We start from the raw sequence: 17,684 nt of genomic DNA, 5'->3' as shown, positions 1-17,684 counted from the left end.
GGGGTTGCGAGTTGGCAGGGAGAGAAGTGGATGACGGGGGAAATCGCTCGTGTGGGCTTGAAATCCCACAGTGCTCAGCCCATGCCATGCAGATGAGCGGCATCCAGAAAAGGAGATGAAGGGACCCATCGTATCAACACTTCTCCCCAGGTCACCCCAAGAACCTGTTGAAAGTCTCGGACGGCCTCTGAGCTGCTGGCTCTTTCCTGCCTCTGTGGGGATCTCAGGAAAGACCCATCCAGTGAGAAACTTTCGAGCAGTTGACTAACATGCGGTTGCCCACAGTCACTAGGGACCAAGCCCATGGCCCCACATCCCACTGATGATTCTTGGGCATGCTTCTGAACCACCTGGGGACTTATGAAAACAGACATCGCTGGGCCCCACCACCAAAGTTTCCAGTTGAGAAGGTCTGGGAAAGGGCCTGCGAATTGGCATTTCTAACAAATCCTCAGGTGATGTGATGCCGCTGGTCCAGAGCCCCGTGTTGAGAAGTGCTGGTGAGGGCCCTGGGCCATGGCTGATTGGAACACTTAAAAGGCCATGTCTGATGGAGCGTGCCGGTGTGTCCGTCTTCCCTCCACGGCCTCGTCCCTTCATGTGCCCAGCACAGCCGCATCGGGAAATCTGGCCCTTCAGAACTTTGCATCCCTTGGTAACTAGACAGCAAGTTTCCCTGTAATTCGGAGCTTTCACAGTGCCAACCAGATGATAGGTCTGCTAACATGGTTTTGAGGTTCAGTTCTTTGCAAAGTAGGTTTTATCTGAAGGATAAGAGAGAGTGGCCAAGGTGAGGGGGGCGATGGCCTGCCTGCAGCAGGAAGCAGTCCAATGAGGGCCGCCCTTGGGTTGCCCACTCTTGTCTCTCGTTCCACCTTTGGTACAAATGGTGGAAGGTCTTTAACAGGTACCTCTCTGTACCAGAAGGTGGGCAAGCTTCCAAGATCCCCAAGGGGACAAGGTGTTTGAATCACCTGTGAGCTCCTGTTCATCTCAGAAGGGGGGCAGAACATCTTGATTAGGATGCTAGATGGGAAGCGGGGTGCCACCGTCTGCTAACTAGTTGTGGAGCTCTCCCTTGCCTTCCACGTGAGAGGGATGAGCCTAATAGCCCCAGCCTGAGAGGCCGATGCCGTGCCGAAGGGAGAGCACGCATCTGGAACCGTGTCTGGCGTATGGCATGTGCTCAATCATTGGTGGCCTACAGGATCTGGGTGTGTTCTGGGGCGGCCCTGGGATAGGCTTGTGCTCTGCTGACAGGGGTTTTGAGGGACACGGCGTCTTTCTGAACCACGTGTAGGTCTGTAATGATGCGTGGAACACTTTGCAAAAACTGCTTCTCAGGGGAGATCCCCTCAGGAAAGGCTCTAAGTCGGTTCAGAGTTACGTGACTTTAGCTGAAGAAGTGGAAGCCCCCTTCAGAAACAACGGAAGGGGGGGTCCGAGCATAGATTTCTCTCTCCCCTGCCCTGATGTGTCTGGCAGCACAGAAACCTAATGATTTACACAAGGGACCCATATCACTTATCTCTGAAATTAGTCTGTGATAAGCAACGAACATTTTCTGGCTATGCCCTCCTGGTTTTAACTTCCTGAGAAATAAAAACAGTGGGCTCCTGAGAGCTGGACACCTTGGTGTTGTTGAATACACCCTATCCTCCTAGGCAGCTGTTTCGAAATCTTAAAAAGTTGGCTCCCAACACTGTCAGAATCCACCGTGAGTCAGCACGAACAGGATGTGAGTGCCTGGCTTGTCATTTTCCCAAGCGTTGACAAAGACTTCAGTGCAGAACAGGCTTGAGTGTGTGTTTTGCACCTGGGGGGCTGGGGGCTCTGGTTTGGCCTTTCGGCTGTAAGGGATTGGCAGTGCCATGGATGTTACAGCTGATTGAAGTCTATGACTTTGCTTCCCTGACCCCGTGCCTGGGAAAGAGGCCTGGGTGAAGCCATCCAGTGAGCCATCCAGTCTGGGGGTGGGTGTCTGAGCTACTGCTTTGTCTCCCCTTCTCAGTTTCCCATGCCTAGAGCTTTTCCTCTGCCATTAGCAGCAGAAAGGGCAGGATTTGGGAGCTAGCTCAGGGAACATCAGAAAATTGTCTGGGCTACATTTCAGGTCCCTGATGAGAGCTTGTATTTGCTGCAGTGTGGTGTGTGGGACCCTGAGGCCATCTCTCAGATCTGAGGGAGAGTGAAGTTGTATGCACAGTGGGGAGATCTAACTGGGACCCCTTGAATACTAGAGAAGGGCAGGAATAGTGTAATTCAGCCAGACGGGGAGTAAGAGTAAAGGAGTACCATGGCTCACATGACTCGAAGCTCCTCTGGGTCTGTCCCACACAGGGCTGGTAGTTTCCACCCACTCCTTTGTGGATGCCAGCATATGGGAAGCCAAATGTGTGGTTGGCTTTGAATTAGGGGCAAATCTTTTAAAGTTCCTGAATGGGTTATCTTAAGTTTTTTCAATGATAACTAGACAGCCAGGCCCACATGGAGTCCTCATGGACTTGACTTATCCATGCAGGAGCTCCTAAACAAGCCGGCTCAGGTCTTACAGGGGACGCTGGAATTCAGAAGTTAGGGACTAGATAGGAGGACCCAGGTCTTAGTCCCAGTAGTGTCCCTTCCAGTGCGACCTTAGGAAGATTGCCAACTTCCTCCCTCTGGGAGCCTGTAAAGTGAAGGTTGACGAAGATCCTTAAGGTCCTGCCATGTCTCACTCTCTGATTTTTGTCAAGGTCTGCATGGTTGAGTGTTCATTACTAAAGTCTCCCTGGGCTGTTGTACTTTGTTTTTTTTTATCCTTCAGAAGTGGGGTACCACTGAAAGAGAGCACAAGTTCCTGAGCTGCCTATTTCAATGGTGAGACTAAAGAAACCAGGATTTTCCTTGTAGCCATGTCCATCGCCGATGCATTTCTTCACTCCTGTTTCTCTTTGCCCACCCAGGAAAGTGCTACATAAGACATCTTTGGTCCAGTTTCCAGACTAAGTCATGTTAGAAAATGCTAGCTCACAGGGCACAAAGCAGGAAGCTGGTTTTCCCAGCAGACTCATTGGGGCAGCATTCTTTCTAGAATGTTAGATAGCACAGAGCCAAATTTATCACCTCTCAGAAAGCCCGGTATTTCACTGCCACTGGCAAATGGGGCTCGTGAGAAAAAAACTAAGGCTGTAGGGGCTGATGTGAAAATCAGCCAAGTCACTTGTACAAAAGGTTAGAGGAAAGCTATGAAGAAAAACAGTACGGAGGTTAAGAAATAAATGCAGACTATCACAACTGCCACGCGAAGTGTCGGGACAGCAGGGACGATGAGTGTTCAGAGCAGCTTTGATCTTTGCCACTCAACAGAACGCTGCCAGCAAAGACTAGTTGTGTAAAAAGGGTTCTGCTCCAGATACGTTTAGGAAGCACACAATAAATGAATTTCAACAACTTTCTTTATTTCCTAACTTCTCAGGGTCTTTCGTATGCTACTGTGCATTGTGAATGAATCTCTAGGGGGAGGATGGAGTTTTTCCAAAATCGTGCACCCCTTCCTCCCTTTTTACAGAGAATTTTATGCCATTAACAAAAGTCAGGAAATGGGGAGGGGCAGGGGGCTGCTGGTTTTCCTGGTGAACTCGGGTTGCATCTTGGGCAAGTCGCATGTGGAAGGGACAGCTGCGGAGGCTCTGAGTAGACAGGCAGAGCCCGTTCCTTTTCTGACCATCAGTAAGTAGTGTCTGGTCAGAGACTATGGCTGGAAGGTGTAGGCAGGCGTGAATGGGACCCCCCTCCTGTGGCAGTTCTGTCTCCTGCCTTCTCATCCTCCCCCACCTGTCTGAGCCACAGATATGAGCACAGAGCTGGCTTGTAGGGCCACCATCTTTGGGGGAGGTGACACCCCCGTATTTGTGAGTTGACTCGTCCCTCTGCCTGTCTTTGGAATTATCCTTTCACTTGTTTGGGAACTGAGAATAAGCTTCCACAAACAGTGTGCTGCTTGGGAGCCAGACCGTGCTGGTCTCAAGAAGCAAAGCAGTTTTTATTAGAGCCATGGTCCTTAGAGCTGTCTCAGCCTTGTGCTGTCCTCAAGGTTTTTGTTTGGCCAGGCCCTCCCCCCTTTGTTTGGTCAGGAGCCCCTTCTCCTCATTTTCTTTCCTTCATCTCACTAAGGCTTCTTGGTGCAAGCCCGTCTGTTCACAATGCTTCGATGTACGTGGGAGACTAACGCCCCTGAGACAGGGAGAGGACAGGGGACCAGAAGTCCATCCTCATTGGGCTGCAGTTCCCCAGTGACCTCTCTCACATCTCTTTCGATCCTTGAGGAGGGGTGCTTGGTGCATCACCTGGGCAAACACAGGGGTTGTCCCGAAAGTCCTGTGTGACCCTTTAGCGAGGCCAACAGGAGCACATAGGGGAAAAGCCTCAATGTGCCCCAGCAGTAGACCCTGACCCAGAAGGTCAGAAGTGACTTCAACTTTCAGTAAACAGGTAGTGGGCTTCTGGGAACATCTGCCTTTTCAGTCTCTTGTGAATTATTTTTAAATGAACGCCCTGCACCGTCCCCCCACCCCTGCCATCGCCACCCTCAATTTTCGTTGATTATCACTATTTGAATAGATGCTGATAAATTTGATTCCCCAGCTTACGGTGGCATTTATGATCTGTCTTTCCCTTTTCGGTTTCCATGTACTGGAGTGACTGTCTCTCAATGCGGTTGACAGTGACCTGTGTTTTTCATGCATGTTTTTGTTTCAGAATAACTGGGAGATGAAACAGGAAGCTCTATGACACAGTTGATCGAAAATGACACAGACACAGAAAAATCAGGACTCGGCCCCCTCCAGTGCCTCTACCTGCTGCCCACAGCCGGAGTGCAGGTGAAGGGTTTCCCCTGGGGCCTGATCCTAACTGCTGTGGACTCCAAGGGCTTCCACATTCACCAACGATGCGTCTGTGATGTTGTGGTCATGGTCTAGTCTGGCCGGTTTCCTATTTATCGGGCCAGTCTCTGTGTGTCTTAATCCTTTTTCCTTCATTAAAAGCAAAACTCAAGAAAAATGAATTGTTTGCTTATTAGCAATATTCAAGCATTAACAGAAAGGACACCAAAGAGCATTTGAGATTAATTTCTATAGCACCACGAGTAAACCCTGCCATAACCACACAGATCATGATGGATCTTTAGAAGAGTGTTGAACTTGAATCTCTTATCACTCAGCCTTAGTTTGGCCTGCTTTTTTCTTCTACAGCTCTAGAAGACCTCCCTAGAGTCAGTATTGGCACACTGACATTTGAGGAAAACCCTAGAAGACATTTAGAACTCTGTTTCCACACCTACTCTGATCATGGCCTCCAAATGGTGACCCCAAAATCATCACCAACCTTTTGCTTTTTGCTGAAGACCTCTGTCTTCTCAGCTGCCTCCTTCTCTGCTCCCGCCCTTCAGTCACCCGTTCACTTCTTCATTCCACAAGGTTTCTTTGGGGCAGACTGTGTGCCACATTCTGGAGACAATTTGGATGGGACCAACTCTGCCCTGGTCTCCCTAGTGCCTCTAGCCTACATACGAGTGGGTATTGCTGGGGCTTTGCTCACAAAGTGTAGGGGAGCACCACGCAGTTCATCGTGGATGGACAGCACGCTCGTTTCATTTAGATGCCCTGGTTCCTTCAATCCGCCCTTCAACTCCGAGCCCCCGGAACTGGCAACTAAACATTCTTTAGAATGGGTTAAACGTCAAAGCATTCCTTCAGTGGAGTACTACCCTCATCTCCAGTCCTTAATGGGACAACTCAGTCCTCCTGGGGACCTGGCCAGAGAGGCCATTGGTAGCTGCCTTCCAGCACTTCTGTCAGCCTTCACTTTGAAGCTTAGCAGATGTCCACGAAGGATTTAAAATGACAGTGTTGTACTGTTTCATGCTTCTCAGAATTGACTTCTCAGTCGACCATGCTGATCACCTCAACCCTCCCTACTGCATGGTACAGCATATACTGTGATGTATGTCCAGGTCTCCGCCCTAATGCCCCCTGCTCGGGGACGCTCTCTCTGACCACCTGTCCTGAGACAACCACTTACCCCCACTATTTCTCCCTCCTTCATGACCCTATGTTATTTTCTTCATGGAACTTACCGATATCAAGAATTATCCTGTTTGTTCATTTATAAATTAGCTGTGTTCCTCTCACCTGCCTTCCAAATTTCAGCTCTGTAAAGGAAGATTCTAGTCTGTCTTATTCCCCAGGCTGCCAGCACCTGGCACTCTCCTCAATAATTATGTATTGACTGGATCCGTCGTCTTATCACTGCTCGTAGCAACACTGTGATGTTGAGTAGCCCTGTATTCTAAGCAGTGTTTGGTGGATGAGGAAGTTGTGAGTCCATTTACCTCTGATGATGTAAAGAGGTAAATGGAGTCGCCAAGGTGAGGACACAGGCTCTCTGTCAGTATACTACCCAGCATAAAAGTTTGATCATAAACTATCTTCTATCCGGATAATCAGGTTCTCACCTGAAACCAAGCTTTGCCTTGCTAATCCGTGTCCTTAAGTTAAATTGCATTTGCTTATGTTCCTAGAAGATGAAAGGCAACCGTGTAGCAGAGGGAGGTGTCCTCAGTGAGGAGTCTGCAGTATGCCACCCTCATTCTGGCTCTGCCAGCTCTCGAATCCCTTGACTTCTCTGGTCGCCACTTTCCTCAGCAGAACACCAAGACTGGATGATCCCAAAGATCCCACCCTGCCCCGAGGTTCTTCCCCCCCCCCCATTTCTGCTGGCTCTGTTTCTCAGGGTTCTAGAAGAGCAGGAGGCAGTACAGAAAGCTATCATGGGGAAGCAGAGACAAAGCCCCTGAGGGTACATGGAACCCAGGCCCAGCTATGGGTTTGTGGATATGCCCCATGGGGTGATCACACAGACCTAAGTCTGCCCCTTTAAACTCATCCCTATCCCCTTACCAAAGGATCTTGTTGGGAAGAAGGTCTCCTCTCACCTGGTCACCCCTCACCTGTGCTTTTGAGCAGAAACTAAGCTGCACCCTCTGCCCATTTCCCAGAAATTAATCCACTAGGATACTTATGACCTGAAAAAGGTGGAAGTCACAGGCTCCGGGAGAAACAGAAATAACTCACGTGGTATTTGTAGGATAATTAGTTCACAAGGATAACAAGAGGAACAAACGAGAATTGAACACACAGTATATGGTTGGGGCAATGGTTCTGAATCCTGGCCAGACATTAGAGTTAATGTCAGGAGTTTTAAGAAATCCAATGCCCAGGCTCCACCAGGAACAATCACAACAGAATTTGGGGTGGAGGGACAGACATTAGTATTTTTTTAAAACTCCCCAGGTAATGTCATCCTGTAGCCAAGGTTAAGAACTGTTGGTCTGGGGCTGTGCTATCCGGTATGGTGGCCACTAGCCACACGTGTCTCATGAAAACTTAAAACATGGCTGTGTGACTGAGGAGCTACATTTTTAATTCCTTTTTATTTTAGTTCATTTAAATGTAAATATCCACATGCGGCTGTGGTTGCCGTACTGGACAGCACAGATATCAAATGTGTGTCATCACAGAAAGTTCTACCAGACAGCTCTGTCTAGGTGAACTCTGATGTCAAGTGAAATTACACTGAATGCAAGAGAAGTTTAAGGTGATTCTCTCAGTCTGTTAATTTGACTAGGGCCTGCTCTCCTGTCTTGGGCCTGCAATATATTTTTCATTTACCTTTTGAGCCAGGGCTTAAGCAGTAGCAAGAGTGACATGCTTTCAAAGGACCACCTGGTAGGATCCAAAAGAATTTAAAATACCTTCAAAAGTCCAAGGCCGTGACCCAAGTCATTCGACATTCACTCTGGCTATGTACTCGGTTTGCATCTTTGAATATCCAGCCCTGGAAAGGGAGCTGTCTGAATGATTCTTTAATTACCAGAATTTAGGACAGTGGGAAGCTGACCTTCCAGGAAGAAGTTTTGAAAAGCAGATGGCCAAAGGAGGGGTTTGGAGGTTCTTTTGCAGGAGTTTGGGATCTCTGATGGGCTCGTTGGGGCCACTCCGCGAGCTCAGCCAGTCTGGGGTTACAGCTGGAGAAACAGAAGCCAAAGCTGAATCATTTTCTGCTTATCACTCACAGACTGTCAGAGTTTTTTTCTTTTTTTGGAGGGAAAGCACCTTACAACAAATAATAATACTATTTTGAATTTCGGAGCTTTCCCTTTTTCAAAGCACTTTACCACCTCTGACTTATTCCGTCCTCACAACAAGGCCATAACACAAGTAGGGAAAGGATTTTTGGTGCCGGTCTAACACCCTGAGAAAGAGTTCAATATCATGGAAAGAATTAAAAAGTAGAGGTGAAGACTCTCAAGCGTTATTTTGTCATCTCTGGTCACACTCTGGCAGGCAGTAGCATAGCTAGAATCGAATGTACCCGAATTTTGTCCTCCTCCAGTGCACTGTGTTTTTCAGAAAAACCTCGGCTTCGCATTTGCTCCTGTCTCATTTCACCCCAGCCTTCTAACTCTTGTGAGTTGATGGTATGAGGCCATTTTGTCCTGAGAGGTTTGTGTGATTTGCAAATGTGACAAATAGGCCGTCAGTGTCTCTCTCCAAGTTAGTTTCAAAATGGAATGTGGGACAGGGCCCTGTGGGTCTCCATGGAAACATCTCTGCTTCCCTCCAAAGGATGTGACTGGAGCAAAACAAGCCATAGACCCACACTGTCAATGTTCTCTATGTGTAGAGCTGCAGAGAATCATTTCAAACCTCACTTGCCAGTGGGGAGAAAACACTGAATCGTCCGAGCTGTTGAGATTGAGTGGGTGGCCTGGCCAGCATGGCCATCTCCAGCAAGTGGATGTGGGAGTAGAGGGAGCAGGACTGATGTCATGCCATGGCCATGACCATGGCCTTGGGAAGGTCGTCCCAGCCACTGTGGATTCTCCTGGTCATACCATCAACGGGCCCATCTTGTGTATCTTAGGTACATAGGATACGATGAGAGGTTTTCAGATGCTTTACTGAAAGCAAGACACACTTTCTGGGGCATTCCCCTAATCGACTGTTCTGGTGAAGCTCGTCAAAACAGGAAATGAGGTTAGCATGGAATGACTTTCTCTTAGAGAACTCGTGTTGCCTCTTAAAGACCACCACTTTCTTCCCAAATGCTTGTGAGCCTTATCTAATGCCTCTTCTGGGTTTGCCCGGAAATTGGAGTGAGTCTGATCTTCTGTAGTTTTTAGAACCTGTCCCTTTGGAAAATGGTGGTGATATTTGCTTGTTCCCGTCCTTCCAGATCCTCTCCCTTTCACGCCAGTATCTCTAAGGTGTTTGCAAGTGGCTCTGAGGTTAGGGGCGTGGAGACTTCAGGCGCAGCCCAAACATGGCTCCGGGCACACGCCCAGGCTGAGGTGGTCACACATGGGCTTGAATTGCTGCCTTCTCTTGCTGCTTGGCCCACATGGTCCCTTTCCATCAGGTATACTAGGAAGAGAAATGAATCCAGAGGAGATGAAAGCTCAGTGAAAACCATCCACTTCCCAGCCCTGCTCCACATGTGAGCCTCTGGCTCAGGAAGGCACTGCGATTGAAACAGCTGTGCCCGGCTGCCTTCCCGTGAATCCCCACGTCGGGTTCTTTGACTCCGTTTTCAAGAGCAGTGAAGGTTTCCTAGTCTGGGCAAGCTGAAACATGCTTATCTCTCTGCTGAGGCGTTCTGACTAATGGGTCCACTTGAAATTTCTGGACCTAAATATCTTTTTGTCAATACTGAGATACCTTTGAGTCATTTTGCTTCTATGCAGCAGAAGAGAGTCAACCTGGGGAATGTCTGCCCTGGACTCACAGGTGCCCAAGGAGGACTGATGTCTCCAAACAATGAGATTTGGATGACCTCTTGGAGGTCTGCCTATGCACTCTGCTCTCCCTTTTGTAATCACAGCTTTGTCTCCCTTTTTACATGACTTGGCATGAACTCGAAAGCCATGCTGAGTCCCCATGCCAGGGATGGGACATGCTCTCCTTTGGCCTCGTGTCCCTGCCTCACTTTCCCCAGGTGTACAGGTACCAGGTGTTCAGTGATGATCACCTAAGTACATGGATTAATAAACATGTACCTTAAGAATAATCCTGGCTACCATCTGAGGCTTTAGTTTGCTCAGGACACAGCTTTTCGTGGTTCACACATTACAGTTGACTTTTGAACCACACAGGGGTTATGGGCACCAACCCCCCACAGAGTTGAAAATCTGTGTCTAGTTTTGCCTTCCCCCAAACTTAACTATTGACCGGAAGCCTTACTAATAACATGACAGTGGAGTCACACCTACTTTATATGTTATATGTATTATATACTGTTTCTTACTGTAAAGTAAGCTAGAGAAAAAAAAACCTTATTGAAAAAATTAGGAAGAAGGGGAAATACATTGCAGTAGTGTACTAGAGAAGGTCCAGTATAAGTGGGCCTGCCCAGTTCAAATCCATGCATTCAGCTGTATTTCCAGTCCTCGTAACAGGCCCCAGAGATGGGATTATTATTCTTTCATTTCAGTTAAGAAAACGGAGTTTGGTTTGCTCCAGATCACAAAACTAGTGCATCCTGGATTTAAATCCAGAGTAGTCTAGCCTCCCCCATCCCCCTGCCATGCTGCTTCTTCATATTTTATAAATATGGAAAAGCAAAGCCGTTTTCCCTTACAAAGGAGCGAGACTAGTAAGGGACAGTTGGAAGAAAGATAGCAGAGCGCAACAGAAAACAGAGGGCGATTGGAAGTCAAGCGATCCACGCCGAGTCCCAGGAGCCCCTCTGGCTACTGCAGGTCTGCGGGCAGGTGCTGCGGCCACCTGAGCCTCTGCCTCCATGAAGTAGCCCTGCTGGCCCTGCCCCGTGCTACAGTTGTGTGAGGGTCCTTGCCAGCGGGCCAGGGCGTGGGCAGACTCTGTTTCAGAAAGCTGCCTACTGCTCAAAGTGCGCTTGGAGGGTCAAAAAGGCAGAGGTCCTACCCTGCCCCCTGGCACCAGAATCTGCATTTTTACAAGATCCCAGAAGCCCGGTGAGCACAGGTGCTAGCTCTGCTCTCTGGGCCCCTTGAGGTCAGAGCTCTGTGGTAACACCTTCTACCTCCAAAACCCGACATGTGCCTGCCTTACGTAGGTGGTGAGTCAATGTTGGTCAAGTGAATTCGGTCTTTATTCTTCTGAGAAGCTGGTTGGGGGATCTGGGGGGAATCAGGTAGGGGCTCCTGGGGGTCCCAGCTAACAGTGAGGCTGCTTGAGAGTAGACAGGATGGAGAAGGGGATGGAGCTAAGAACCCATGAAAAGAGGTAGATCACTAGAAGGGGCGGTTGCTGCCATTTGAGGAAGAAAAGCAGAAATGAGGACATAGATCATCCGGAACTATGAGTGTGCCCCTCCGGCCCTGAGCAATTCTTGTTCCATTATTGTTATCTTTGGAACCTCTAGAGGCTCTGTAATTGGCCATTCTATCTTTAGGTGACCTTATGTCTGCTTTTTTATTTCCTCAAGAAGTCACTTTACAGACAGGCACTCGTCCACATACGTGCCGTCTCTTTGAGAAGGAAGGCTGTTTGGCAGTCCATCTGCGGTTCCGGCCGGTCTGCCCTAGAATGAGCAGAGTCAGCAATGGGGGTGTGAGAATGAGTGTGCGCGTGTGCACGCGTGTGTGTGATATGGGGTGCATGGTGTGGTCGTGTGAGTACTGTGTGGGGGTGCGTGTGTGCGTGTGGGGAGTATACATGTGTGGTATGTGTATCTGTGGTGTGTGTGTGTGTGCTTACGTGCCTGTGGGGGTCTGTGTGAACGTGGGCCTCTCTGGTACATGCATGGTGTGGGTGTGGTGTGTGGGTGTGGTGTAGGTTGTTGGGTGTGGGTCTTGCTGTGTGTGTGGACGGGGTAGGTAGCTGTGTGGTGTGTGTGTGACTGGATGTAGGTATGGTACATGTGTGGTATGAGTGTGGATTGTCTGTAGTGTTCAGTGTGTGCATGTGGGGTATGTGTGTGTCGTGTGTGACTGTGTGGCTGTGTGTGTTGGGAGTCTGTGCAGCGTGCACGTGTGGTGTGGGTGTGGGTGTGTGGGGGGAATGTGTATGTATACCTGTGGGTGTCCCTGATATGTGCCGATGGGTGGGAATGTGAGTGTGTGGGATGTGTGCAGGTTGGGGATGGGTGTGTTTGTGTGTGCAATGGGTGTGAGGGATGTGCTTCTTGAGTGTGTGAGGGAGCACAGAAGTGTGTGCCCTCAGTGGTTATTGGCAGGCTGTCTTCAGACCCACGCAGAATTCCACATGACACCACCAGAGGGGAGGCCTCGGCCCCCCAGGAAGGGAAGCCACTCCCGCAGGGCATGGATGGGAGGGACGGGGACACCAACGGGGCCTGGTGAGTGCGGGCTCTGAACCACCTGCACCTGGTACCCCCAGGGCAGGACTGAGTGGGTGGTTCACACGCAGCTAGTTACTGGCACACAGCAGAACCTCGGGAAGGATGGCCCCAGGGCAGAATCGCTGGAACAGAAGCCTCTTCCTTCTGCCTTGCTTGCTGACATAAGGGCAGTCGAGGAATGCTTCGGGCCCCAAGTGTCACATCTGGTGTCCATGCTGGGGGACAGATGAGTCCCCTCTCCAACACTGTTTCTCCTGCTGGCACCCACAGCAATGCCTTGTCTTGCACAGGTGCCCAAGGACAACCATGCTGGCGTCCTTCTCCTGGTCACAGCCAGACCTCCACCGGGACCTGTGGGCTGCAAGATGCTGACAATGGATGAGGGTGGCCCACCCGGCCCCCAGGGCAGTCAGTGCCTGGCCTACTGCCCACCTGGCCCCTGCTCCAGCCCTCACGTGCAGTCCCTCTGGAAGAACATTGCTCCTCTTAGAAAAAGGCCACCTGACTTCCCTGACCCACCTCTTCTTGAGAAAAGAGTGACCCAGGAAAGTATTTCTGAAGACGTGGTCAGTGCCGGGGCCCCTCATTTAGGGTTGCAATGATGGAGATTCCAGAAATTACAGAAGTCGGTCAGATGCACCCCTGTTCTGGCCTGCATGGTCTCTGGCAAGCGGCTGGGTCCCTGAGCTCCACTTGCCAAATTCACCATGTCAACGTGGGGGCATATTTGCAATAATGTATGAAAACACAAAGGACAGATTCAGTGATGGTGACTATCATCGTTATTATTTTAATTCATAAAAACCGAAGATTGAAAAAAAGAAATGTATCAAGGAAATAATAGAAACATGCCATCGGTAAAAATATTCTAACAACCTAAGCTATAAAACGTAAACTAACGAAAGGAAGAAAAGATCTAAAAAGCTGGGGTTAGCCCAGACAGCAGTCTCAGAAAAGAGAACAGCCTTAGAAAGCACCTGAGAATCGAAGGGCCTGCTTCCAGGGCTTCCTCCGCTCTCCGCGGTCAAGACGGGGCCCGATCCCAAAGCTGCATGGCCAGATACCGTATAGAAACAGTGATTTGCTTTAATGTAAATATTTTGATGTAAAATTTCTTTACCTGAACTTTTAACCTTGCAGGTAAACAGGGTATGTACAGTAAATGATTGTTTTTCTGAGAACTGACTTTTGAGGAAACGGGGGAAAAGGATTTTTATTAGCTAATTGTCAGTCTTGTGCATGATTGAAAACCTCATTATTCTGCGTCACAAGATCTGCTTCAGGAGACATTCAGCCACCAAAAAGTGCTTTATTTGACTTTATGAAAAAGAAAACTTTAAAATGTGTAAATACGCCAATCCAAAAATCACAAAACTTACAAAGACAATGGAGGGAGGGAAGTCATTCTGTAGAAGGTTTCTGAGACAAGAGGAACAATCCAACCAAAATCCAAGTTGTTTCTAACTAGAAACTTTGCACCCTTCATTTCCCTGTGGACTCTGGTCCTACTCTCCCTTTCCATCTATTGTAACCTCTGAGGTCTTGGAATGGAAGGCAACGGGCGTCTGAGGTCCTGGCCTCAGCGTGAGCCTTAAGATAGATTTGCAATATGCAAGGTGCTAACTTTTTCTCCCCAGGCAGGCGGCGGGTAGCTGTTTTGTTGACAAACACTATCCCTGCCAATGGCTTGTCTAAGGATATTTTGTGATGGATGAGAATAAGAAGAGGGAAGAACTGGAACAAGGGTGATCCAGATTCTAGCACATGCTTTCCACCTGCAAGTGTCACTTGACCTCTGCCCTGTGATTTCCTTAACTATTAAATGAAGATAAGACTTTCTGGCTTTCAAGCCCCATGGAGGTGTTGTCAAAACACAAGATCCGATTCAAAGGGATACATGCACCCTGCTCTTTATAGCAGCAATATTCACAACAGCCAAACTACGGAAGTAGCCCAAGTGCCTATCGACAGATGAATGGATAAAGATGTGGTACGTACACAATGGGATATTACTCAGCCATAAAAAGGAATGAAATCTCGCCATTTGCCATGACATGGATGGAGCTAGAGGGTATAATGCTGAGGGAAATAAGTCAGTCAGAAAGACAAACACCATATGATTTCACTGACATGTGGAATTTAAGAAACAAAACAAATGAGCAAAAGGGGAAAAAGAGAGACAAACCAAGAAACAGACTCCTACCTATAGAGAACAAATGGATGGTTACCAGAGGGGAGGAGGGTGGGGGGTGGGTGAAATAGGGGAAGGGGATTAAGGAGTGTGTTTGCTGTGATGAGTACTGGGTGTGATGGATGGAATTGTTAAATCACTATATTCTACACCTGAAACTAATATTACACTGTATGTTAACTATACTGGAATTAAAATAAAAAACTTAATTAAAAAAAAAAGACCACGGGATCCATAATGTGCTTTCAAATAGTTAGAGGGAAAAAAGAAGCCCTCTCTGTGAACAATCGTGATAGTCTCACTAACATCGTAACAGATGATGGCCCATCTTTTAGATTCATAAGACTTGATGGGGACCCCAGTCTTGGAATGACTCTCCCACTCCTCACTATTTGTACTTACAATATTTGTGACTATTAGTCGAATGCTGGTGGAATCTCTTTCCAGTACTGCTTCCATTGGAAGGTAAACCGAGGACATTGAGAATAAATGTTTCAAGTCTTCTAAGACAGGGTGGTGCAGATAGGACTTCTGAGGAAGTTTCCACCTGCCTTCTTAGAAGAAGGATGAAGGGGAGAACAGGGAGGCCTAGAAGAGGAAACAAATCCTATCTTTAAAAAGATGAGACTGAAACAAACCACAAAATGTGTTTAAGAGAGGCAGCTCGTGGGAAGCCAATTCCTAACGCTCTTGGTCCCCGTCCTTCTCCCCTCCTTTTCCTTTCAGAATAAATTAAAGAACCGGCTAAAATCCAAATTGTGTGTGTGGTGTCTTTATCTGATCAACCTCATACTCTAATCACATCTTATCTTTGCTTGTAAAGCAGCTCCCTTCCTGTTCTCCAGGCACATTACTTCTTTAAATGTTATGAACACACACACATATGAGTCAACTCTGCAGAAAAACAGAACTCAAGGTCTTCATCCTCTGCAATCCATTTGGAGGTCTAATTCTGGAAGGCCTGAGCTGGCATTACCAGCAAACTGTTCCGTACATTCCAATGGCTCTGCAAACAGCCTCTCTCTCAAACCAAACAAGGTGGGACATCAGGTAAACAGTAAAGAATGGAAATGTCACTCATTTCCCCATCTGTAACCTTTCTAGTTGACAAGAGCATCAGTCAATGCAAAGTTTGTTGAGACTGGTAAGTTTGAGGATTTATTTGGAAGGCTGTGTTAATAAGATATTTCTGAGAAGTTCAGTTGTGTGTGGTTAATGCTGTCTTTTCTTCTATTTAAATTGGAAAGTTGGGGGCTATTCTAAAATGCACTTAGAGTGTTGAAAAAGGCATTTTGTTGTCGTGGTGTTTGTCACTGTTCTTGTGGGCTGGTTGTATCTAGTTTCTACAAGGCCCCCTCCTCTCTGGGCTCCTAGATAATGACCAGGCCAGTGGTTCTCCAGCCAGATGGTAAAGTAGGTGTTTTTAAGGGAAAGACTGCATGGGTAGTGGTGCTGAGTATAATTCCTCTGTGCGTGTGTGTGTCTGCGTTTCTACGTTGAAACTTCTTTGCAAAATTACATAAATACGTGTATGTGGGTTGCGGTATATGCATGAGCATGACCCATTATAAAAAAGGTAGATTTGCAAATATTCCTTCCATCGGTAACTAAATCTTCCCCAGTACTTCATCATTACAACTGCTAGTCATACTTGAAACTACTGTAGTTTCCCTCTCCTAACCCCCGCCCCTTACCTCCTGCCATTAGAAAAAGGCTTCCTTAAGAGTAGCAAAGTGGGGGGGGGGGGGAAGCTGTGTCTTTGAATCTAACTTCGTGATTTTTATATTTAGTTCAAACAGGGAAATTCTCGTGTGTCCTGGGAGCAAAAAAGTTGCTCCTACTTTTAATCCTTTGCACCACACTGGCTTAAATGACCAGACAGACAAATACCCAAGTACTGGAAAGCCAGCGACCCTGGGAAGGACCATGTTGTGAAATGACAGTGTTCCCTTTAGGCAGGCTTTCCGATCGGCTAAGGGTAACGTGGGGCGTCATGTAGACCTCCTCAGTGCCTGTATAATAAAAGGATTTTTAGCTTTAGGCCAGTATTTGTGACTTTGGCATAAAATACATTATCCATTTCCCACCCCTCACCCCAAATTCAAAAAGAAATGCATCGTTCTATCAAATTGAGACAGGAATCTCATATTTATGGAAAATCTATAAGCTTTATATTCTTCTCGCAAGCACTTCTGTACCCTCATCCATGGCCCCGTAGGGCTGGTCATAGCTTTATCCTCATTTTAAGGTAGAGAAATGAAGGCGCAGATGGGGCAAGGAACTTGCCCAAAGTGACCCAGGCAGGAAGTGGCAAAGCTTGTTTGTTTGTTTGTTTAACCAAATTGTTTAAAAATATCAGCTTAGTTTGTGAAACAACCCTCTCTGATGGGTATTATTGTCCCCAGGGTATCACCAATCCAGCAGGTCTGAGGCAAAGTTGTACCACTAAAGACCAGCAGGACCAGAATAGGCATGCATGGCTGCCTGACTCCCATTTCGCCTGCCGCCAGGTGAGAAGCTAGTGCTCCTGAGTGCTGCCAGGTTCACGCACCTTCACCCTGTCCAAGGGCAGGATGACCGCTCCTCCTGCTGCATGGTGAAGGAAACTTCTGGAAAGGGATTCCCTTCTGAGGGGCTCTGCCTCTCCCATCTCTCTGTGAGAGACAGCTCATGCTTTCTGAGGTTCAGCACAGAAGGGAGGTGGGAAAATTTGGGAAATGGGAGGTCTCACTCCTCTGAAGTCACCAGCCATCAGCTCCCAGTACTAGAATCGCAGTGCACCTGCAAGCAATCTTTCAGCATGGAACCCGGAGGTTTTCTGCTGGGAATTCTCTGAGTCCCTGGTGGGGCGGCACTGTTCCAGATGCCTCTGACCAGCATCAGGGCCTAGGCGGGTGGGACTTTGTAGAACATCTCAGGCCAAGCAGTGCAGTCCGAGAGCGCGTCAAGAACCACTTGTCTCGCAGATAGCTCACTCCCGTCTGTCCTTCAACTGAGCTCAGAATGGTGGAGATTAAATACAGAAATACAGGATCTGCTCTTATCACCCTTGCAGACTGTTTTTTTTTTTTTTAAGGCTGTGCACACTCGCACAAAAATTGGGAACTTG

The 17,684-nt window shown here is 48.1% G+C and overlaps 1 long non-coding RNA gene across 3 annotated transcripts in view; it reads left to right on the top strand.

Annotated features, from left to right (window-relative positions):
* LOC103671511 overlaps positions 1-17,684 on the top strand; it is a 156,758-nt gene that overhangs the window by 55,813 nt on the left and 83,261 nt on the right. Inside the window, exons 2-3 of one of the 3 annotated variants that reach the window (XR_005832836.1) lie at positions 4,741-4,862; positions 16,981-17,085. This is a non-coding gene — a long non-coding RNA (uncharacterized LOC103671511). Of the gene's footprint in view, positions 1-4,740; positions 5,044-16,980; positions 17,086-17,684 lie in introns of those variants that run through there. The other 2 variants (XR_005832835.1, XR_570929.2) reach the window with 2 other exon arrangements.

This window comes from Ursus maritimus, unplaced genomic scaffold (assembly GCF_017311325.1).
Source record: "Ursus maritimus isolate PB19 unplaced genomic scaffold, ASM1731132v1 scaffold_6, whole genome shotgun sequence".
Classification (NCBI taxonomy): domain Eukaryota; kingdom Metazoa; phylum Chordata; class Mammalia; order Carnivora; family Ursidae; genus Ursus; species Ursus maritimus.
Note: the sequence above shows the minus strand (reverse complement) of the source record. Positions and strands in the feature narration are given on the sequence as shown.